The 23,858-nt window shown below is 43.2% G+C and overlaps 1 protein-coding gene across 2 annotated transcripts in view; it reads right to left on the reverse strand.

Annotated features, from left to right (window-relative positions):
• The window catches only part of ptprt (protein tyrosine phosphatase receptor type T), a 999,403-nt gene that overhangs the window by 714,313 nt on the left and 261,232 nt on the right, over window positions 1-23,858 (reverse strand). The window lies entirely within an intron of this gene.

Below are 23,858 nucleotides of genomic sequence, written 5' to 3' on the forward strand. Positions count from 1 at the left end.
CTGTGGGAGGAAACTGGAGCACCCGGAGGAAACCCACGCAGACATGGGGAGAATGTGCACAGACAGTGACCCAAGCTGGGTCCCTGGCGCTGTGAGACAGCAATGCTAACCACTGTGCCACCATGCCACCCTAACTATTGTATTGTTGTACTATTGTAGTTTAAGAGGAATTTTGTAATCCATAATCTTAAAATCTGTGTGTAATTGTTAAACTAAATGGGGGGCAGTAAAGGAGTATTGTATTATGATCCAACTTTTCCCTGCTTAATGAATGATTTTTTTGTTGTTGAAACTAACTAGCATTTCTGTGACTCTCTTCCTCCATGGTTTATTCAAAAATGATTGAGCCAGGGTTCCAGTCTGGGATCTTCCCATCCAGTTATACCATCAACTGGGATTGTAACAAAAGATTTTCTAATATGCATACCTATGTTCAAAGCCTTGTCATAGAAACCCTACAGTGCAGAAGGAGGCCATTCCGCCCATCGAGTCTGCACCGACCACAATCCCACCCATGCCCTACCCCCACATATTTTACCCACTAATCCCTCTAACCTACGCATCCCAGGACTCTAAGGGGCAATTTTTTTAACCTGGCCAATCAACCTAACCCGCACATCTTTGGACTGTGGGAGGAAACTGGAGCACCTGGAGGAAACGCACGTAGACACGAGGAGAATGTGCAAACTCCACACAGTGAACCGAGCCAGGAATCGAACCCGGGACCCTGGAGCTGTGAAGCAGCAGTGCTACTGTGCCGCCCTTGTGCCTGTATCTCTGTATCTCTTGTGCCTGTATCTCTGTAGACAAAGATCTACAACCCCGCTTTTAACCGCCGTCTATCTGTTTTCTCAGGTGGGAAACACTTTTGTTGAAGACAGTTGAAAATTGTGCCTAATATCATGGAATCTTCCTGGCCTGCATAGATTAGTTGCTAAATTGTTTGAACCCACTGGAGCTTTACAGGAATCACAAACGAATGATATGAGTTACTATTATGCATAAAGTTAATGAAGAGCAAACTTACGCAGTTAGTCAAGGAATCATTAATTGTATTTTAAAATTTAAAATGGCAATCAAAAGTGCACCTGTTAGCACTAACCATCTAATTTAGGATCTCTTAAAGTATAAATGAATTGCTGTGGTAAATGCAGCACAGATGGAACTACAGATGCCTCTCCAGTGCAGGCAATGTAGCATTATGTGCTAATTCGCATTCTTGATAATGTTGTTCTGAATTTTACCTTTGTTGGCCTGAGAAAGCAATTTGCTTGCCAAGATCCATTATTACTGCAGCAATGCTAATTGTCTTCTGCACTGTCTGTCTTCTGTTTACAATGTATGAGTTTATTAGCAAGCAAGATAGGGCATGTCCACGCACTAATTAGATTAAGATTTTCATTGAGTAAGCATTGGCAACGAGAGGGCTAAAAACATTTGATAGTTAAAGATTTCTGTCTCATGAATGCATTCCCAACGTCCAATGATAACATATTCCATGAAAAAAAATTTTTTTGATTTAGGATGGGAGAGGACGCAGAATGGGTTCTCCACAAGATCACCACAGAGACGTCAAGCACATAATTCATGTGACGGGGTTGTTTGAAAGCAAAAGGTGTTGGCTAAACGTTCTTATTTAATTAACTAGGAAACAAAATCTATGCAAAAACTGACAAAAAAAAAATCTTACACTAGAAATTGTAGCTGTTGACACGGGTGGACGAACACATGGGGCAAAATTTTATTGCAAGCCACTGGCAGAGAGCCTAGCATACCTGGAAGGAATATTAAGATTTCAGGCACATGCCTGATCCACGAGTCTATGTAGTTTCTACCTATTGGAACATTGTGGACTCATGAACTGGGCACATTCCCAAGTTTCTGATCTTCACTTGCAGTGAAAATTTACATATACACATGTACAGACACAGTTGTATGTCATTTCTCTGTTTACTTTGAAGAGATGAGAAATTAGAAAAACAACAACGTATCTAAAATATAAACAGCTGGGGGTTTCTCCAGGGGTTCTCCAGTCATCCACCATTTATGCCCTTTCCCTGGGGTTTCCACTAATCTGGTTTACGATAAAGTGCAATCATTGTGGAAACTCAACTTCGAAATGCTTCGACACAAACTGCTTGATGCCAACAATAAAATAGTAGCAAAAGATTATCATAGATATGTTCTCAATTTTGATCCACCAGTCTTTATCAATAGTAACTTTTAGAACAATGTCAATGTCTAAAATATTTGGCCATTTTTAAAAAATCAGATCTTGATAGAGTTTCTTTTCATTTCCAGCATTTTCTAATTTTATTGTTAAATTTCAGTGACAAATGAGTGTACGTGTAAAATATACGAGATTGCCAAATATAAAATTAAGCCACATTTTCATAATGCACTTTGACTCGCTTCTAAATTAGTGGAGATATCAAGGATTTATATTATCATAGAATCACAGAATCATAGAACCTATGGCATGGAGACAGGCCCTTCAGTCCAAACTGGTCCATGCCGACCAAAATGCCCATCTAAGCTAACCCCATTTGCCTGCATTTGGCCCTTATCCCTCTAAACCTTTCCTATCCATGTATCTGTCCAAATACGTTTTAAATGTTGTCAATGTCCCCGACTCAACCACTTCTTCCGGCAGCACATTCCACACACGTATCACCCTCTGAGTAAAAAAGTTGCTCCTCGGGTTCCCATTAATTCTTCCCCCTCTTATCTTAAACCTATGCCCTCTTGTTCTCAATTCCCCAACCGTGAGAAAAAGACTGAGTGCATTTACCCTATCCATGCCTCTCATGATCTTTTACACCTCTATAAGATCACCCCTCAGTCTCCTACGCGCCAAAGAAAAATGTCCTAACCTGTCCAATCTCTACCTATAACTCATTATTAGGTAGATTACTACATTTAAACTTCTGTGGAAGACAATCGAGGATACCCCTTGCTAATCAAAAGAATTCATGTATATGGTATCGAGGATACCCCTTGCTAATCAGAAGAATTCATGGATATGGTATAAGGGCCAACATACCAGAATAGAGGGAGTTGGGGGTTTACATGCGCACATTCAAGGCAGCAGGACAGGTTGAAATAATGTTTATAAAGGCATCAACGTTGGACTTTATAAATAGAGGCATAGGGTGGAATTTTCCGGACACGTTCGCCCCAAAGGCAGAAATTCCTGCCCAAGGCCAACGGACCTTTGCACGGTCCGCCCAATTTTCAGTCCCGCCCACTATGATTTCCGTGGAGGGCACGACTGGAAAATTCTGCCCATAGAGTCCAAAAGTAGGGAAATTATTATGAATCTTTATAAAACATTGGTTCTGCCTCGACTAGACTATTGTGTCCACTTCAGGGCACCACATTTTAGAAAGGATGGAAAGACTTTCGAGATACTGTAGGAAAGGTTTATGAGAATGGTTGCAGAAATAAGGGATTTCAGTTGCATGGATAGGTTAGAGAAGTTAGTGAAGAATAACAAGAGACTTGGTAGAGATTTTCCAAATCATGAGGAACATTAAGATAGACAAGTCCCCTGGGCCTGATGGGATATACCCCTGAATACTGAGAGAGGCAAGGGAGGAAATTGCTGGGGCCTAGAGAGAAATCTTTGTATCCTCACTGGCTACAGGGGAGGTCACAGTAAGAAGTCCAACAACACCAGGTTAAAGTCCAAAAGGTTTACTTGGTAGCAAAAGCCACTAGCTTTTGGAACAGGCTGTCCCTTCGTCAGGTGAGTGGGAGTTCTGATTACAAACAGGGCACAAAGACACAAACTCAATTTACATGAATAATAATTGGAATGTGAGTCTTACATTCCAATCATTCCACTCACATTCCAATCATTATTCATGTAAATTGACTTTGTGTCTTTGTGCCCTGTTTGTAATCAGAACTCCCACCCACCTGACGAAGGGACAGCCTATTCCAAAAGCTTGTGTGGCTTTTGCTACCAAATAAACCTGTTAGACTTTAACCTGGTGTTGTTAGACTTCTTATTGTGTTTACCCCAGTCCAACGCCGGCATCTCCACATCATGACTACAGGGGAGGTCCCACAGGATTGGAGAATAGCCAATGTTGTTCCTTTGTTTAAGAAGGGTAGCAAGAATAATCCAGGTAATTACAGGCCAGTGAGTCTTACATCAGTGGTAGGGAAATTATTGGAGAGGATTCTTCGAGACAGCATTTATTCCCACTTGGAAATAAGTGGACGTATTAGTGAGAGGCAGCATGGTTTTGTGATGGGGAAGTCGTGTCTCACGAACTTGATCGAGGTTTTCGAGGCAGTGACGAAGGTGATTGATGAAGGGCCTGTTCCTGTGCTGTAATTTTCTTTGTTCTCTGTTCTTTGAGTCTGGACAGAGTAGATGGAGGGAACTTGGCAGAAATGTTAAGAAACAGATGTTAAAGGAAATGGATGACAGATAACTGGCAAAATAACCAATGGCAGTATGCCAACGTGCAGACTCCACATAGGCAGTGACCCAAGCCGAGAATCAAACCAGGGTCCCATGAGGCAGCAGTGCTAACCACTATGCCACTGTGCCGCCACACTTAAATCTCTCAGCAAGTTTTTCCTCAAGCTCAGTGCACCTATTGTGCAAAATGTGGGCTTTTAATTTTTTGATACCACAGATTCATGAAAAGCTATCCCGCATTTGGCTACATTCTGAGTTTGGGCCCTTTCCCAGAAAGAAGAAGTTAACAACTCACACTTATAGAATCACTGGGTCATACAGTGCAGAAGAGGCCCTTCGGCCCATCGAGTCTGCACCAACCCTGATGCCATAGCCCAAAACGTAAACCAGTTTCTGACCTATATAGGTCAGTTCAGAAGCATGCTCCAGGTCTCTTTATCTTCTCAGGCAATGAGCAAAGGGTGGTTATTTTAATACCAGCCATGGTTGATAATAGAATATTAATATCAATTAAGTGGTCAAAATAAAAATCAAGGATAATTTAGTTTTGCCCTCTATTTTGTGCTTAATTATGGGCTTTTTGTGAAATGCTCTGAAATGTTGTCGGTATGGATACTGGCAGCTGTTGACAATAAAGGCATTGTTTCTGAGCACTACAGGTAGCACTGCTGACAGCGTAGAAGCAGCGATGTGTGACACTTTGATGAAATCAGCAGGCAAGCTACAAAGACTTCTGTTTATTTTAAATTAATTTGATCTGATGTGCAGATAGAAACAACCCAACGCAGTAAAGATACAACGAATGCAGCCAATTGCTCCAAGTCTATTGTGCTTGGAGATGATAGTCCTGTGCACTGCCAATCCCACCCCTATTTTGCCTTGTGAGGAACCAAGGCACCAGGACACCACTGTTCATCAAATTATCTTAATAATGCTGTCCAGCTGGGCTTACTGAATGTAATGTTAATTGAAAACCATCTTTATTCTGTTTTGATAAGAGATCAAAAAAAAATTTATGAATCCCGATGTCATAGTCACAAAAAATTGTGCGGGAAGACAAAAGGCTTTCAATGCATACACTTCTGTTCCCCTGTTGAGATTGATTTGCCCACAATCAAGTATCCTTCTCAGACAGCAACTGCTGCTGACTTATAATTTCTTAAGCTACTTAGGATAAGGTTTCCAGTTTCTCTAATTACTGTCTTCATAGCTAGCTCTTTAGATTGGAATTTGATTTGGCTTCACGTGGAGGCTTCAAGCCTTCATAAATTTCATTATAAAATTCATTTTAATTAATTTGTTAATCTCTACAGTTTCTGAAAGTCTCAGGCAACTGGTTTTATCTTTTAAACAATGCCGGTTAAAAAAAAAAACAGCAAAATAAAAAGCTTCTTTCTTTGGAGTATTGTATTTTACCCACAGATGTTCGAAATGCCTGTCGACAATCAGGCATTGTGTCCAATAAGGATAAAATGTGCGTTACAAATAATCCAAAACGTTGTACTTGGTTCTTAAAATCTATTGGGATTCAAAAACATTGGCAGAATTTTTTGCTCCTGCCAACAGTTGGAATCGTGGCGGGCAGGGGCACTAAATTTGGCATGATGGAAAAAGTCAGTTTCTCGCTGGCAGGGTATCCGTTTGGAATTTTGTTCTCCAGGCCTTTAATGGCGGGTTAAAGGCATATCAGGTTTCCCACAGATTATTAAGGTGCAAATTGCTCAGCAACCTTAGAGGATGAAGAGGTATATGTGAGTTGTGTATCTCCTGAATTTGCTGGTATTTCCTCACAAAATGTGTTGGGATCTACATTTGTGTCCCAATGAGTGTGGGCGGCACGGTGGCACAGTGGTCAGCACTGCTGCCTCACGGTGCCAGGGACCCAGGTTCTATTCCCACTTGAGTCACTGCCTGTGTGGAGTCTGTATGTTCTCCCCGTGTCTGCGTGGGTTTCCTCCCACACTCCAAATCAACTTAAAATATGAGGTTTAAGGATCCAGAAAGCTTAGCAATGTTTAAGTTTATTTATTAGTGTCACCAGTAGGCTTACATTATTATTGCAATGAAGTTACTGTGAAAATCCTCTAGTTGTCACACTAGAGGATTTAGTGTGACAACTAGAGGATTGATTAGATGATTAGGTGCATTGGCCATGCTAAATTCTCTCTTGGTGTACCCGAACAGGCATGGAGTGTGACAACTAGAGGATTTTCACAGTAACTTCATTGCAATATTGATGTAAGCCTTTTGGTGACACTAATAAATAAACTTAAATTTAGTCATTGCTAAGTTTCTTTGTGGATCCTTAAACCTCATATTTTAAATTGTTTCCATTCAGGACCTGAGCCATTGAGCTCACAATTACCATGTTATCAAATGGTACTTACACTTGCAATTGCTGGATTTAACTTCCTGTGCTGCATTCAATGTGAATTAATGTGCAAACCCACCATGTTCTTAAAACTAATTGGGAGACTAAGGGTGCCGTTTGTGTGTGGAAATACTAGCAAATTCAGGAGATACACATTCACATATACCTCCTCATCCTCTAAGGTTGCTGGGCAATTTGCAATTAATTAATCGTGGTCATATTTACAAGTTGTTACTGTCAAGATCAAGTTAATCAAAAGGAAGACAGATCAGACGTAACTTTTTACTGACTCTTAATATTGCCTAGAATTACTTGTAGTTCTGTCTACTGTTTGTCATATTCATAAAGCACGCTATTGCCATGTAATATCAACAAACCAACATCGCATCCCTGGAGTTTATACAGCATAATTGGGTTATTTTCACTGATCCCAAAGCAGAACACAGTCTGACAATCTGAAATGTTGTACAAACCCAAGAGCTGCAGTGTTCCTGGTCAGATTATTTTTGGTTTACCGGTGTAATCCTCACTCAATGTCTGCATTATAAGTTAATCAAAATATAACAATGGTATAACCTGCTTCCAAAATAATGTGTAGGTTATTCAATCTATTGTAATCACCTCTAAGTGGCTGCAATGCAGCAATTATGACTGTCAAGAGTTCACACTCCCAAGAGTTACAGTGCAGCCAATGAGTACAGAATCAGCAAATACTTGCAGGATGATCAGCAGAGGACACCTCTGACTGTGCAGCACTCCTGAGTACCGCACTGAAGTGTCAACCCAGATTAGGTGCTGGAAGGGAGCTTGGAGCCACAGCCATCTGGATAGTGAGAGTGCTAGCTTCACTGGCTGTAAAGATGGACAAACATTCTCATTCTAAATGGGCAGCACCACTTGAGCACAAAAATGCCAAATATTCAATACATCGCACAGTGAGTGATGACCGGGATATCTTAAACATCACATTGATGCAGGAGTTCATGGGAGCTAAAGCAAAATCTGGCAACATGAGAAGCCAAGGGAATGAACTTGTACTTAAATGACACCCCAGCATATTTTTCAGAAAGGTCTCAGAGCACCTCTCTCAGAATGAATGACATCATGCGGTTTTTACTGTTATGTTGACAAACCTCACGGCTATTTGACATAAAGCTAGGCCCCACAAATAGCAAATCAAATGGCCTGTTTATTTTGGTAATAGTTGAAGGAGGAAGCTGATCTTAAGGACTCTCTGCTTGGCTTCAATTGGTATCATGAAACTTTTCATAGGCAGCTGGCACGTTGGCACAGTGGTTGACACAGCTGCCTCACAGTGCCAGGGACCCGGGTTCAATTCCCGGCTTGGGTCACTGTTTGTGCAGAGCCCGCAGGTTCTCCCCGTATCTGCATGGGTTTCCTCCGGCTGCCACAGTCTGAAAGACATGCTGGTTAGGTACATTGGCCACGCTAAATTCTCCCTCGGTGTACCCGACCAAGGGCCTGGACCCTGTGGCGACTAGGGGATTTTCACAGTAACTTCATGGCAGTGTTAATGTAAGCCTACTTGTGACACTAATAAATAAATTTAAAACAGGAAAAAATACTTGGATTAGCACTTCCAACAATGTAGCATCCCTTTAATGCAGCAATGAGGTGTTCGCTGAGATTCAAATCCTAGAATGGGAGTTGGATCTATAACCTGATGGATGAGGCCAGACTACTACTTACTGGGTCAAATAGACGTAAGTGCACAATGCACAGTATAGAAAGAATAACTGCGGCTTGTGCTGCTATCAAAACCATTTCGAGTGTGATACAGTTTGTATTATGATGCAAATGCAATTTTAATAACTGTTTCCCTCTAAAATCATTTAACAACTCAGCCTGGTCAGCTGTTCACACCCTAATTGCAGGTTGGACTTAAGCACCTAAACTAATCAATAAAGTATCCTGAACAATAAAATTAATTTGTCTAATATGTGACGTTGAATCTAAAGGAAAGTGTCCCACTGACAGGCTACATCATTAACAGTCTATCGTACAACAAAGCAAATTGTTCAAGACTTATGTTGATCCATTTTTAAACTTCATCAAAGATGTAATTCACTCTATGATTACAGCACATCACCCACATTATATTATTAATTATGAAGAAGTGTAGCTAGTTCTGTCATTGTTCCTTCTCTCTTCCATCTCCGGTGTTTATCTGTTCTCCATTCCCCTTCAGCTTGCATTTTTTCTGTTATCCCTGCCTGAAGAATTATATGTACAGAAACATTTGACAGAATAAGCAAGAACACAAAGGGAGATCAACTTCAGATCGCGACAAGAATAAATTGAAGTGGAGTCTGTTGACATTAAAGAACATAAGAATAAGAGAGGATGTTTAAAAACGGTCCAAATCTGGGGTGTGATCTTATTGGCTCGACGTGCTGGTTGATCAGCGTGGCGAGTCCGAACGATGGTGTGAGAGCCAAAAATCCAATTGGTGTCGCTAGTTTTTTGGCCCTGCTTTACCGGCGAGAATGGCTTCACGCCCAAAAAAGGCGCAGAATCTAGTTACATAGAAATGTCCACATTCAAATGTACTTGCCGAGTTCGGCACAGCTGCTCCTGCCTTCCTGGATGAATCACATCAGTGAGAATCACCACTGCTCCGCAATAGAGGGGACCAAGTGCCATGGCCATGTCGGGGGGGACATTCTTCTGTTCTCAGTGTCAAGAGACCAATTCAATTCTTTACCATTTGAATCCATTCGAATTCTCCACTCATTGACTTCAATTTATTCTTGTCGCGATCTGAAGTTGATCTCCCTTTGTGTTCTTGCTTATTCTGTCAAATGTTTCTGTACATATAATTCTTCAGGCAGGGATAACAGAAAAAATGCAAGCTGAAGGGGGATGGAGAACAGATAAACACCGGAGATGGAAGAGAGAAGGAACAACATGAACTCCAGGTCACTTCAGACTGAAACCTATGACCATCCTGTTCACTCTTTCGTCCCTATCTCGCTTCTGTCTCCATCCTCAAATCTGTTCTCTTCCAGAAATCTCCCCAAGGCCTAAGTCTATTTCCATCTTTGCAACCAGCCCAGCCCTCCAGATCCTTCACTCCTTTAAAGCTGCAGGGTTATAGGGTTGCCTCCTCTGCCCCATCATCAGTGTCAGAGCCGTCAGCAGTCTCGTGACATCCTATGAAGCCTTATCCAAATACTTTACACCTCATCAAAACCTTTCTCCAGCTTCAAAAGGATCCTTGAAACATACCCCTTTCATTGTGCCTTTACTCATCACCACTAACTCTACGCGAACTGCTTCCTTCTGATTGTATACGTTGGTGCCTTGCAAAGGGTAGCCTTATTGGTTACATTTATTATTACAGCATTAGTGAGAAAGGAAAAGCAATCGATAGAAACTCTTTGTTTAGAATTCAGAAATAAAAGAAGACTTAAACTGTATCAGGAGAGGACTGCAGGCTTGACAACGGCAATAAAGTAACAGAATGCATTAATTAAGTGATTAGAGAGGCTTGTAGCAAGGGCAGAGTTGTCCCTAGTGGGATCTTGGAGTTTTCAAATAGATTCGATAAAACAGAATGGTTTGGATCAGAATGGTGATGTATTTCCTGTTAGTTTCCTGGAGCAGTATGTTCTAGAACCATGAAGGAGCAGGCAATTCTTGACTTACTAATGAGTAAAGGTTTAAAGTTTGTTTATTAGTGTCACAGGTAGGCTTATATCAACACTGCAATGAGGTTCCTGTGAAAATCCCCTAGTCACCACACTCCGGCGCCTGTTTGGGTACACTGAGGGAGAATTTAGCGTGGCCAATGCACCTAACCAGCATGTCTTTCGGACTATGGGAGGAAACCCATGCAGACACGGGGAGAATGTGCAGACTCCGTACAGAGAGTGATTGAGCTATATTAGTTAATGCACTAACAGTAAGGGGACATTGACTTAATAGTAATCTTAATACAATCAAATGTGATAAAATTCAATGTTAGATATAGATACTGAGAATGTCGATTTTGGTATATCTAACTTTAATTGGGTGAATCAGGGTGTTATGGGGAAGTTACTGGAACATATTTTCAAGGATAAAATGACTGAGTACTTGGAGAAAGTTGAGCTGATGAGGGAGAGTCAACATGGATTGTAAAGGTCAGGTCAAATAAGTATTTTTGAAGAAGGAACTAAACTTGATTGCTTATAAATGTTCTTAGTTGAATTACAAGAAATAATTTGACAAGCTTCCAGTAAGAAACTGTTAGTTAAGATGAAAATTCATGGAATTGAGGGCAATTAAGAAATCCTGAAGGAATTGAAAGATTTGGTTCGGAGATTGGTTATGCAATGGAAAGCAAAGAAAAGGGATAATGAGTTTGTTATGATCCCTATGGGGGAACCGTCAACCAAAATACCCAAATTTGCCAAACGACCCCCAAATGAGGAAATTACAACCGGGTATTCACTTCTTTTAGCTCTGAACATAACATAATTCAGAACCAATGCAATTTAAACATGAAGTAAGAGACAAATGGTTCTTGAAAATAAAAAAGTAAATTTCACTTTAATTATTCGATACAAAAATGTCACAGCCTCATCAGATGAAATCTTTAATATTATCTTTAGATTATTTCTGTTTATAAATTTTTATTATCAGAATGATGCTTTCAGCAGGACATACCTGCTTTAGTTAGAGCAACCCAGATATATGCAGACATAGTATGGATATTCGTCTGTGATGCCAACACAACTAGAGTAGTTTTTCTTTACACAACAACAGGCATTCTTCATCATCTTTATAGCATTGTGTAGCCATGCGCTTCCAGAATATGCTGTTCTTTATTCACACAGGATATGTCAAGAGTCCTATCCAACAACACCTTCCATCTTGAAGATTATCATCAGCAAGACAAACGTCAACAAACCCTCTCTCCCTCGAGTCATGATAATTCTGATGATGTAGCGCTCCGGGGTTCCTTTCCGACCAACTGACCAATAATACCCTGGTTCATGGTCTGGGAAAATATCAGCTCTTTAGTGTCTCTGAGCTATTCACACAGTTTTCCAGGTTTTAGACCTTCTTGGTCATCTCTCACAGTCATAGTTTATTCATTCATGGGATGTGGACGTTGCTGACTGGGCCAGCATTTATTGCCCATCCCTAACTACCCTTGAACTGAGCAGCCTGCTCAGCCATTTCAGAGGGCATTTAAGAGTCAACCACATTGCTGTGGATCTGGAGTCACATGTAGGCCAGACCAGGTAAGGATAGCAATTTCCTTCACGACAGGACATTAGTGAACCAGATGGGTTTTTACAACAATTAACAATGGTGTTTCATGGTCATTGGACTTTTAATTCCAGATTTTTATTAACTTCAAATTTCACCATCTCCCATGTTGAGATTCGAACCCAAGTCCCCAGAGTATTACTCGGGATTACTAGATAAGTGACAATACCACTATGCAATGGCCTCCCTGTGTCTCCAAGAGCTGCTGTCCCAGTTTCTGTCAAACAGAAAGTCTGGCCTCTTTCTATGAAGGATTTGCTTCGTGGAGAGTGAGAAACCTCCTCATCTGTTTTAGTGTTTGCCTCTGTGTGTGTTGTTCACTATCTCCCTCCAGTTTTCTATCATTTTCATTGTGGTAGTTTCTTTGTCTGTCTTCACTGTGTTTGACCACAGAACGTTTGTCTTAATGACTTTCCTCTTTGTGCTGGTCATAGGTCACCAGGTCAAATGGACAAGCATTTCATATTATTCAAGAAAATTACAAATTATCTCTTTACAAATGATGGCGTGAAGACAATGTTTTTAAAAACTTATTTGTGGTATTTTGTAAAGCAACACTGTGGGCCCAGTTTTACCATCAAGTTGCGCCCGTTTTCAGGCACAACAACTTGGTGAAGTCGGGCGTGAGGCGAGTAGCACGATCCATGCCCGCCTCCGCGCTGGTTCCAGCTTTGCCAAGGCCTGAAAATGGCCGCCGTTGGAACCGTGCCCAAAACGGGCGTGACGTCAATTTAAATGCATTTGCATGCATTTAAATTGACTTAATGGGCTGCATGCCCAAACTTACCGACACTTCCCCCTTTACCACCACATTCGCCCATCCAGATTTGGCACGAAACAGACATGGTCCGCAAAGGTCCGATTCGGGCACTCCAGCTTCTGAAGAGGTAAGTTTCGAGCTTCTGGCAGCTCTCTGACTCAGATCGGTGATGGGGGCGGGGGGAGGGAGGTGGGTCAGATGGCTCTCTGGTGGAGGTGGGGGAGGGAGGCGGGTCAGATGGCTCTCTGGTGGGAGTCGTGGGGGTTGGGGGCAGGGGTAGAAGGGACAGGGGGTGTCTGCTGCCATTCTGCCTGTGATTTGTGGGAGGGAAGGGGGGGTCCGCTGCCACTCTGCGTGTGATCGGTGGGGGGGATGGGGGTGGGGCTCGTGATCAATCTAGGTGGCAGGGGGTTGGGGGGACAAGGGGGTCAGCTGTGTTGTGGGGGTGGGGCAATGTCTATGGGGGCCAAGGGGGGAGGCATTATCCAGCCCAGGAGCGATGTGGCAGGGGAGCATTTCTCTATCTTTTTTTTCTGCGCATGTGCAGTTGGAGGTGCCAATCGGAGCTGCAGCGTTTCGGGCATGATAAGCCCCGCCCACAGGCTTCTGCAGTGTGATTCAGAATCATTGATATTTTTTCATGCAGAGTGCGTATGGGGGCGCCTGAGAACGGGTCTAAAAGTCGGATCTGAAACACTCCCAGTTTCAAGTCTGCGTAGCACTTAGAATTAAAATGGTAAAACAGGGCCCTGTGGGGCTGTGTGCGTGTCAGTGTGCATGCAATTAATTTGACTAAGCTGGGGCTATGGTTTCAATTGCATAGGTGTCTATGCAATTGAGACCATAAAAAAAGGTGTGAAGAGCAGGCATTTGATGCGAATAGCGCCAAGTTGGATGTTTTACAAGTAAACACAACATGGATAGAAATTTGTATTGGGAGCTAAGTGAGGATTTGGATATCTAGCTGCTGAATGTTAAAGGAAGGCAAGAAGAAGTTTATAATTTAACAAAGGTCATGATAAATAAGACCATAAGAAGAACATAAATGGTTTTATATCCTGAAAGATAAATTTCAAAGAAGGATAAGGACAATTGGGAAAAGATGAAAGAGGAAAAAATATACTTAAAGAGTGGTTGGATGCTTTGCTGGGGTGGCAATGTAATATCCCCTGATGAGGGTGTTGTGCTGGGACAAAACCATGAAGAAGTGAAATGAGCAACCGTTATCATAGCATCACAGAATCCCTACAGTGCAAAAGGAGGCCATTCAGCCCATCGAGCCTGCATTGACAACACTCGCACCCAGGCCCTATCCCTGTGATTCCACATATTTACCCTGATGCTAAGGGTTGATTTAGCACGGCCAATCCACCTAACCCGCATATCTTTGGACTTTGGAAGGAAATTGGAGCACCTGAAGGAAACTGTAATGACTTTAATCAGGCAATTGAGGTGGACCTGTTAGAAAATGAACTCCGTCATTAAGGGCCAAATTGATTGGCCAATCAGGGAGCCTCTTGCTTACTTAACCAGCAGTGTCAGTTCCTCTGGGACTCCTACTGTAGGCTGCTAACTGAAAGCACTCTGTATGCTGTTGTCAGACTTGTAAATAAAGGGACTTTGGTGAAGGAACTTCTGCCTCCAAGGACTTATTACAGAAACCACCCCGAAGACACAGGGAGAACATGCAAACTCCACATAGATAGTCACCCAAGGCTGGAATTGAACCCGGGTCCCTGGCGTGTGAGGCAGTGGTGCTAACCATAGTGCCACCACGTTCATGTACATGAATCACTAAAATGTATAATCAAGTCCAAAAATCAAACAATAAGGGCTAATGAAATATTGGCCTTTATAATTAGAGGGTTAGAATATAAAGGGTCAGGAACTTTTGCCACCGCTACGTAAAACCCAGGTTAAACCACACCAAGAGAACTATGTAAAGTTCTGGGCACCAAACTTTACAAAGTCTTAAAAGCAAAGTGCAGATTCACTGGACTATTATTAGCCTCAAAGGGTTAGATTGTGAGAAGAATAACATAAATTGGACTTGTGTTCCCCAGAGTATTTGAGGATTTTGAAAGTAATTGAGAGAGCAGATCAAAACTTTTCCTGTTGGTGCGGAGGTGTAGGAGTAGAGAATATTACCTTACAACCTGAGTCAGGATATTCAGAACAGAAGTTTGGAATCACTTCTTTACACAATGTTGAGAGAAGTGCAGAACTCTCTTCCACAAATAGCACCAGATGCAAGCTGAATTCATAATTTTTAAGCTAAGATCAATAAATTCCAGCGAGCCAAGGGCATTAAGGGATATGGAGCCATGGAGGGTGAATGGAGTTCCGCACCATGATCTCATTGAATAGTGGAGTGGGCTTGAGGGGTTGAATAGCCTATTTCTGTTCCTATCTTCTTAGTAAGAAGTCTCACAACACCAGGTTAAAGTCCAACAGGTTTATTTGGTAGCAAATACCATAAGCTTTCGGAGCACAGCTCCTTCGTCAGATGGAGTGGATATCTGTTCTCCAACAGTGCAGACACAAAAATCAAGTTACAGAATACTAATTAAAATGCAAATCTCTACAGCCAGCCAGGTCTTAAAGGTACAGACAATGTGGGTGGAGGGAGCATTCAACACAGGTTAAAGAGATGTGTATTGTCTCCAGACAGAACAGCTAGTGAGATTCTGCAAGATCAGGGGGAAAGCTGTGGGGCTTACTGATAATGTGACATAAATCCAACATCCCGGTTTAGGCCGTCCTCATGTGTGCGGAACTTGGCTATCAGTTTCTGCTCAGCGACTCTGCGCTGTCGTGCTGTCCCCCTGATCTTGCAGAATCTCACTAGCTGTTCTGTCTGGAGACAATACACATCTCTTTAACCTGTGTTGAATGCTCCCTCCACCCACATTGTCTGTACCTTTAAGACCTGGCTGGCTGTAGAGATTTGCATTCTAATTAGTATTCTGTAACTTGATTTTTGTGTCTGTGCACTGTTGGAGAACAGATATCCACTCCATCTGACGAAGGAGCTGTGCTCCGAAAGCTTATGGTATTTGCTACCAAATAAACCTGTTGGACTTTAACCTGGTGTTGTGAGACTTCTTACTGTGCTTACCCCAGTCCAACGCCGGCATCTCCACATCATGCCTATCTTCTTACGCAAGGTATGTTACGGCATTGCATAAATCACTGTACAAAGTACCGTCCAAGTTCTTTAAGAATTCACTACACAGAGTGCTGCACAAATCACTGTAAAAGTCACTGCATGATGCACTTGAATGAGTTACGTAAATCGGACAAAGTGTTCTATAACTGGCTATATATCAGGCTCTATACAAGTTGCTACGCAAGTCCCTGTAAAAGGTGCTGTGTAAATCACCATATAAGACACTTTATGAGTTGCTTATATAAGCCTAAATCGATGCTTGAAAATGAACCATTAGCAATTTGTTAAGCTTGATGCGAAAATGACACATGCAAACATCTCGAATGCAACTTCCATTTACTTACAAAAACAAACAAAATAATCTGCACGCCAGTCACAATTTGTGAGTTCCCTGCTTGTAGAACCGTAAACATTCTACAGACAGCTTGTGTTGTCGGTCAGGCATGTCAGGGAGGCATCCGAGGCTTTATGTTTGTGAATTTATTAATGAACCTGCTGCAGCCTTGTACATGTGCTTGTGCGTAATGATGAGATTGCTGGCATCACTTCACTGTGCAATTTTTTAAAAAAAAATCAATTTTGAGTCTCACTAGACAGATCATAAATCAGTTTCACACAAAAATAAAATTGCTTCTCACTTGACAGCGTGCAGACATATGTCTGTATCCTATAGCCACTAATTGCCCTGTCGTTACACCTAGCGATATCTTATTGTCCATCAACATTGTGAGGTACGCTTGCTGAGGAAGAGAAATCACATTTACTCACTGCATATTTATTAATTCAGTTCAAGATTTTGCAGGGCCACTTCTTACTCAAAAATCTCTGACTTAGCTTCTCTAAGTACTTATAATAGAATCGGAGACAGAGAATGGGATAATTACATTTCCTTCGCGAATGGTCATGTTTCTTCACATAGAAATACAGCTGATCCTATAAATAGTGATCTCTTAATTCTCAGGACAATTTCTGTTTTTTAGTGTACAGACTTGACTGATTCGTTAATAGATGTGTCTTGCAGTAACTGTATTGTGTACTCACCGCAATGAGGGACACATCATTGTGCCTAACAGGCCATGTCTAAAACCCTAGGACTGTGAATGTACCTACACCACATGGACTGCAGCTATTCAAGATGGCGGCTCATCACCATCGTCTCAAGGGCAATAAGGGAAGGGCCATAAAAGTGCACCCACGTCTCGCGAGAGCAGGCATAAATAAAAAAATGACCTGCAGATTAAAACATATTTGAAAGCTGTCCAGATAGCTGTGGTAAGGTCTCTCAGGCTCTTTTTTTTAACTCCCCATCTAGAATAAATGGACCTGAATTTCCTCAGGGTGGCAATCAGCATCAAGCCTCAGGTCTGGTCCATTTGGGGGTGGGGCAGCTGTGGGAGAAGTCCCATGTGGGAGGGGGAAATTCTTTGGAGGGGTATGCATTTGAGGGTGGGGAGAGGCCCCTGGAGGGATGGGGGTGAGGTGTCCCTTGGTGGGGGAGGGTTGTCAGGGAGTGGGGTGGGCAGGGTGAAGGAGTACTGTGAGGATTGGGTCTGTTTCTATGCAACAAGTTACCTAGAAATAAGAGGTGGTTTTAATTCATCTAACTTTTTCTAGGTAACTATTGATGTAACTCAGTCAAAATCCTCCAAAATTTGCGATTTAAATCACAATTTTCAGATGATTCCCAGCATAGGGAAGTTTCCACTTCTGGGCAATTGTCGTGCACACTTTATCAGTAAACTTCCGAGAGGAATTCCAAAGCACATCTTTGCATACCCCCAATCCAACGCTGGGGTTCCGAAGTTACAGCCCAATGAGTTGGAAGTGGCTTGACAAAAGCATTGGATTGCTTACTGCCCCGTTTGCACTGGCACTTCAGTTGCTGCCACCTTGGGTAGGGCCCTGAGATGAGCCAGTCTTAGTGCACACCTGTTTCAAACAGGAGGCCATCTGTTACAATGGAAGCCATTGTTATGAAAGAGTGTTGTGGGGAGTGGTGGGGATTTTATCTCCCTTGGAGCCCATTGAGGGTGGGGATGTTTTTCTGCTTAGAATGTCACAGCTGAGATTCAAAGACAAGCCATGGCCAGAATGTTACAACCCCTCCCCAACCCATGCAGATTTTGAGGCTGGTGGAGACCTAAATTGGCATGGAGGGGATTCCCTCTATGTTCCCACCTTCTCCAACATGGTTGTGAATTTACATAGTGGGGCAGGCAAGGCCTCGGGGTGGGGGTGGGGGGGGGGGGGGGGGGGGGACCCTCCAAACCTTCCCTTGCCCAATTTTAAGGCCCTTAAGTGGCCACTTGGTTGCCACTTCCACGTCTTTTCCCACCCAGCCACAATTTGTAGGCTGGGAGGCAAACAACAGATTGGTGGGGGGGATCAGAAAAATGACCAAACCTGCAATCTCAGGCAGAGAGAAGGCGGGAGATGTTGGGGGCCAGGTCATTGAGTGTCTTTAAGACAGAGATAGATAGGTTCGTGATTAATAAGGGGATCAGGGGTTGTGGGGAAGAATGGGGATGAGAAATGTATCAGCCATGATTGAATGGCAGAGCAGACTCGATGGGCCGAGTGGCCTAATTCTGCTCCTATATCTTATGGTCTTATGGAGGTGGAAGGGGGGGGGTGGGGGCGGGGGGCAGGTGATCAATCCAATAATAACATCCAGAAATAGCAGAGGTGCTTAATGAATATTTTACCTCAGTATTCACGGTGGAAAAAGACCTGGGTGGTTGTACTACAGGATTGAGGCGGACTGAAAAGATTGAGTATGTGGACATTAAGAAAGAGGATGTGTTGGAAATTTTGAATAGGATCAAGATAGATAAGTCGCCGGGACCGGATGGGATGTACCCCAGGTTACTGTGGGAGGTGAGGGAAGAGATTGCAGAGCCTCTAGCGATGATCTTTGTGTCGTCGATGGAGACGGGAGAGGTTCCGGAGGATTGGAGGATTGCGGATGTGGTTCCTATATTCAAAAAAGGGAATTGGGATAGCCCAGGAAATTACCGACCAGTGAATCTAATCTCAGTGGTTGGTAAATTGATGGAGAAGATCCTGAGGGACAGGATTTATGAACATTTAGAGAAGTTTAGTATGCTCAAAAGTAATCAGCACGGCTTTGTCAAAGGCAAATCGTGCCTTACGAGCCTGGTGGAGTTCTTTGAAAATGTGACTAAACACATTGACGAAGGAAAAGCGGTAGATGTGGTTTAGATGGACTTCAGCAAGGCGTTCGATAAGGTCCCCCATGCAAGACTTCTCGAGAAAGTGAGAGGGCATGGGATCCAAGGGGCTGTTGCCTTGTGGATCCAGAACTGGCTTGCCTGCAGAAGGCAGAGAGTGGTTGTAGATGGATCTTTTTCTGAATGGAAGTCAGTCACCAGTGGAGTGCCCAAGGGATCTGTTCCGGGACCCTTGCTGTTTGTCATTTTCATAAATGACCTGAATGAGGAAGTGGAGGGATGGGTTGGTAAGTTTGCCGACGACACGAAGGTTGGTGGTGTTGTGGATAGGTTGGAGGGATGTCAGAAGCTGCAGTGTGACATAGAGAGGATTCAAGACTGGGCGGAGAAGTGGCAGATGGACTTCAACCCGGATAAATGTGTAGTGGTCCATTTTGGCAGGTCAAATGGGATGAAGGAGTATAATATCAAGGGTAAGACTCTTAGCAGTGTAGAGGATCAGAAGGACCTTGGGGTCCGGGTCCATAGGACTCTAAAATTGGCCTCGCAGGTAGAGGAGGTGGTTAAGAAAGCGTATGGTGTGCTGGCCTTCTTCAATCGAGGGATTGAGTTTAGGAGTCGGGAAATAATGATGCAGCTTTATAAGACCCTCGTCAAACCCCACTTGGAGTACTGTGCTCAGTTCTGGTCGCCTCATTACAGGAGGGATGTGGAAATGATTGAAAGGGTGCAGAGAAGATTTACAAGGATGTTGCCATGGATTGGTTGGCATGCCTTATGAGGATAGGCTGAGGGAGCTCGGTCTTTTCTCCTTGGAGAGATGAAGGATGAGAGGTGACCTGATAGAGGTGTACAAGATGTTGAGAGATATAGATCAGGTGGATTCTCGGAGGCTTTTTCCCAGGGCTGAAATGGCTGCTACGAGAGGACACAGGTTTAAGGTGCTGGGGAGTAGGTACAGAGGAGATGTCAGGGGTAAGTTTTTCACTCAGAGAGTGGTGGGTGAGTGGAATCGGCTGCCGTCAGTGGTGGTGGAGGCAAACTCGATAGGGTCTCTTAAGAGACTTCTGGATGAGTACATGGGACTTAATAGGATTGAGGGTTATAGGTAAGCCTATATATAAGCCTAGGTAGGTAGGGACATGACCGGTGCAACTTGTGGGCTGAAGGGCCTGTTTGTGCTGTATTTTTTTCTATGTTCTATAACTGATGTTCTATGTTCTAACATAATGTGAAAGAATTAGTTTGAAGCTAGTTTTTTTTTAACCTCAGGCAGGTTTATTTACAAAGCAGAGCACAAACTTTTCCCACTTCTTCCTCATCCAACTGTGTCTATTTAAACATTTTTAGGTTGAGGTTGAGCCAATTAAACAAACTAAGGGACATTCGTCAGAATTCTACCACCCAGTCCGCCACCGAATCGGAGCGGGCGAGGGGTGGACAACGGACATGTCCGTTGACCTCGGGCAGGAATTTCGAGTCTCGCTCGAGCGAGGTCGTAAAATCCCACCCATTGGGTCCATTTCTCGATGAGTCAATGCTTATCACCTGTCTTTATCAATGCAGTTGGTTTAACAATGTCATTGCCAAACAATGTAATTGCTGATATGTTGACAAGGGTTGCCTCCTTCAGAAGCCCCCTTCTGACTGAGGTCACACTCCTCTCAAGGCCCAGAGACCTCTGGACCTCCCTCTCCCCATTCTATCCTCTGGGACCCCAAATGCCTCCCTTGTGACCCTTGAGGCATTCCCCCACCCTCCTTTCCCTGGGACCTCTGCCACTTACGTTTACTCTGGCTCCCTGCATTTAGTTCCAGGCACATTGCTGCAGTGCCTCTTCTGGCCACTGCAGTGGTGTTCTTGGAGGGACTGCAGAGTTGCCAGCCAATCTGAACGGCCAGCAGATTTCCAAGGTGGGATGTCCACCCAATTGAGAACAGAAGTCCTGTCTCCTGCCAATCAACACTCATTGGAACATGAAATGGCATTGAGGTTGTCATCCCTGCCAACTTTCCGGGGGCCACGCCCCCTCCATCTTACAAATTCAGGCCTTCAGTGCATTGTCTGGCTTCTTTTCTTGAATGCTTTTGAATGCATTGGCTGGAATTCTCCCTGCTGCCCCTGCCAGCGAGGATGGGGAATTTGGTGTTCAGCCAAACCTCCGTTCACTGCAGCGGGATAGGAAAATCCAGGTTGTGAGCGAGTCTGGAGAATCTGGTCCATTTTATTTGATGCAAAGAAAACGGCATTCAAAGTGAGAAATATAAAGGCTATTTTCTCCCCTTCACACACCCTTAATGCTGTCACATTTCCACATCAGTTATGGAATGAGTCAGATGAAAGATTGTTTCATTTATATGAAGGAATGATTGCCACAAGCTTGAGTCACTCATATACCAGATACAATTAGAGAAACGTTCTTGAGTGATTTCTTTTTAAAATGGACTAACATTGGATATTCATGGCAGTGTCGATATTTTGAGGAATAACAAAGCCAGTACCAGCGCAGATTACAGTTTGTCCCAAAGTAAAATGCTTTTAATTAGTTAATTTACACTAGTCTCTGGGTACCTCTGTCAATATCTGATTGTGGCACACAGGGAAAAATAAATTATTTCTCGATTAAATCCACCTTTGTGTTAGGACTCATCTATTTCCACTACAGTTCTCTTTTGTTTTGCACTGAAATCAGTTTAAGAAAGGCTTACTTTATTTGGTTACGGGTTCATTTCATGCGCTTTGGAATTCAGCAATATTTCAATACAAATTTTAACATGACAGGCCACTTACAAAGCCCAACACAGGCATTTGCTACCATCCGCTTAAAAGTTTTATTGGTATTTGATTTGCCAAGTTGATTTAAAACAGAAAACTTGTAACTAATTGGTACAGAATGTAGTACAATCCCTGTGTAGCACAGCTTAAACATCCAAATAATCCCTGATCTTTAATCGCCTCAACAGGCATTGTAATAAAAGCAGCGAAACATAATATCATAGATTTACTGTTAACTTAATAATCTTCTTCTTTATGGCTCAGAGCAATCAATAGGATTTACCCAAGTACTTGGTAACTCAGTAATGCTTTAAATAGATCTGCACAAAATTCACCTAGCCACAGTTTCGGTATTTTCATAGCACAAAGAAAGATCCCTGTTTGCTTTGATACAAAGGTACAGGAGCATAATTCAACTTATTTGTACACTACATTGTTTGGAAAGGAAAACTATACCCCAACCATTATTTTGCCGTATGTTCCAAGGATCGGACCAAATAGAATCCTACAGTGCAGAAGGGGGCCATTCGGCCCATCGAGTCTGTACCAACCAAAATCCCACCCTATCCCCACAACCCCATGCATTTACCCTAGCTAGTTACCCTGACACTAAGGGGCAATTTAGCATAGCCAATCCACCTAACTGCACATCTCTGGACTGTGGGAGGAAAGCAGAGCACCCGAAGGAAACCCACGCAGGCAGGGGGGAGAATGTGCAAACTCCACCAGATAGTGACCCAAGCCAGGAATCGAACCCGGGTCCTTGGCGCTGTGAGGCAGCAGTGCTAACCACTGCACCACCGTGCCATGTCTAAATCCAACTAGCCAAAGGTAAACTCCATCATTTGGCACTGTTCACACTTGGGTTTTTCTTCTTATTCTCTGAGTATTTTTTTTTCTTTTAATCGTTCATGGGATGTGGGCATCGCTGGCTGAGTCAACATTTATCGCCCATCCCTGAGGGCATTTTTTAAGAGTCAACCACATTGCTGTGGATCTGGAGTCACATGTACGCCTGACCAGGTAAGGACAGCAGATTTCCTTCCCTAAAGGGCATTTATGAACCAGATGGGTTTTTATGAAAATCGACAATGGTTTCATGGTCATCATTCGACTTCTAATTCCAGATTTTTATTGAATTCAACTTTCACCATCTGCCAAGGTGGGATTTGAACCTAGGCCCCCCAAGCATTACCCTGGGTTCCTGAATTATTAGTCCAGCGACAATACCACCACACTACTGCCTCCCCAGCTACATTTGGCATTTGTTGGTGCACAATTATCTGTTAATGTACTGTTATGAAAGTGGGTCGCGGGGAGTGACGGTGAGGGAGGGCGAAGGGAGGTGGCGGGGGGGGGGAACGAGGATTAGTGCAGTTGGGGATGGCATCTTCTTTCGAGTCCATCGAGTGTGGGGATGTTAATAATCACAATGAATTTGGACAGAGAATATACACCCATGATATTGTTTTCCTCAGCGATGCTTCTAAACCTGCTGTGAATTTCCAGCACTTGCTGCTTTTATTTCATTGACAGGGGCGGCACGGTGGCACAGTGGTTAGCACTGCTGCCTCACAGCGCCAGGGACATGGGTTTGATTCCAGGCTTGGGTCACTGTCTGTGTGGAGTTTGCACATTCTCCCCATGTCTGCGTAGGTTTCCTCCGGGTGCTCCGGTTTCCTCCCACAGTCCAAAGATGTGTGGGTTAGGTGCATTGGCCATGCTAAATTCTCCCTCAGTGTCCCCGAACAGGTACCGGAGTGTGGCGACTCGGGGACTTTCACAGTAACTTAATTGCAGTGTTAATGTAAACCTTCTTGTGACAGTAATATATAAAGTTTAAAGTATTATATAACGTTTAAAGTATTTGCTGTCTT

This window comes from Mustelus asterias, chromosome 20, assembly GCF_964213995.1.
Source record: "Mustelus asterias chromosome 20, sMusAst1.hap1.1, whole genome shotgun sequence".
In the NCBI taxonomy this organism is placed as follows: Eukaryota; Metazoa; Chordata; class Chondrichthyes; order Carcharhiniformes; family Triakidae; genus Mustelus; species Mustelus asterias.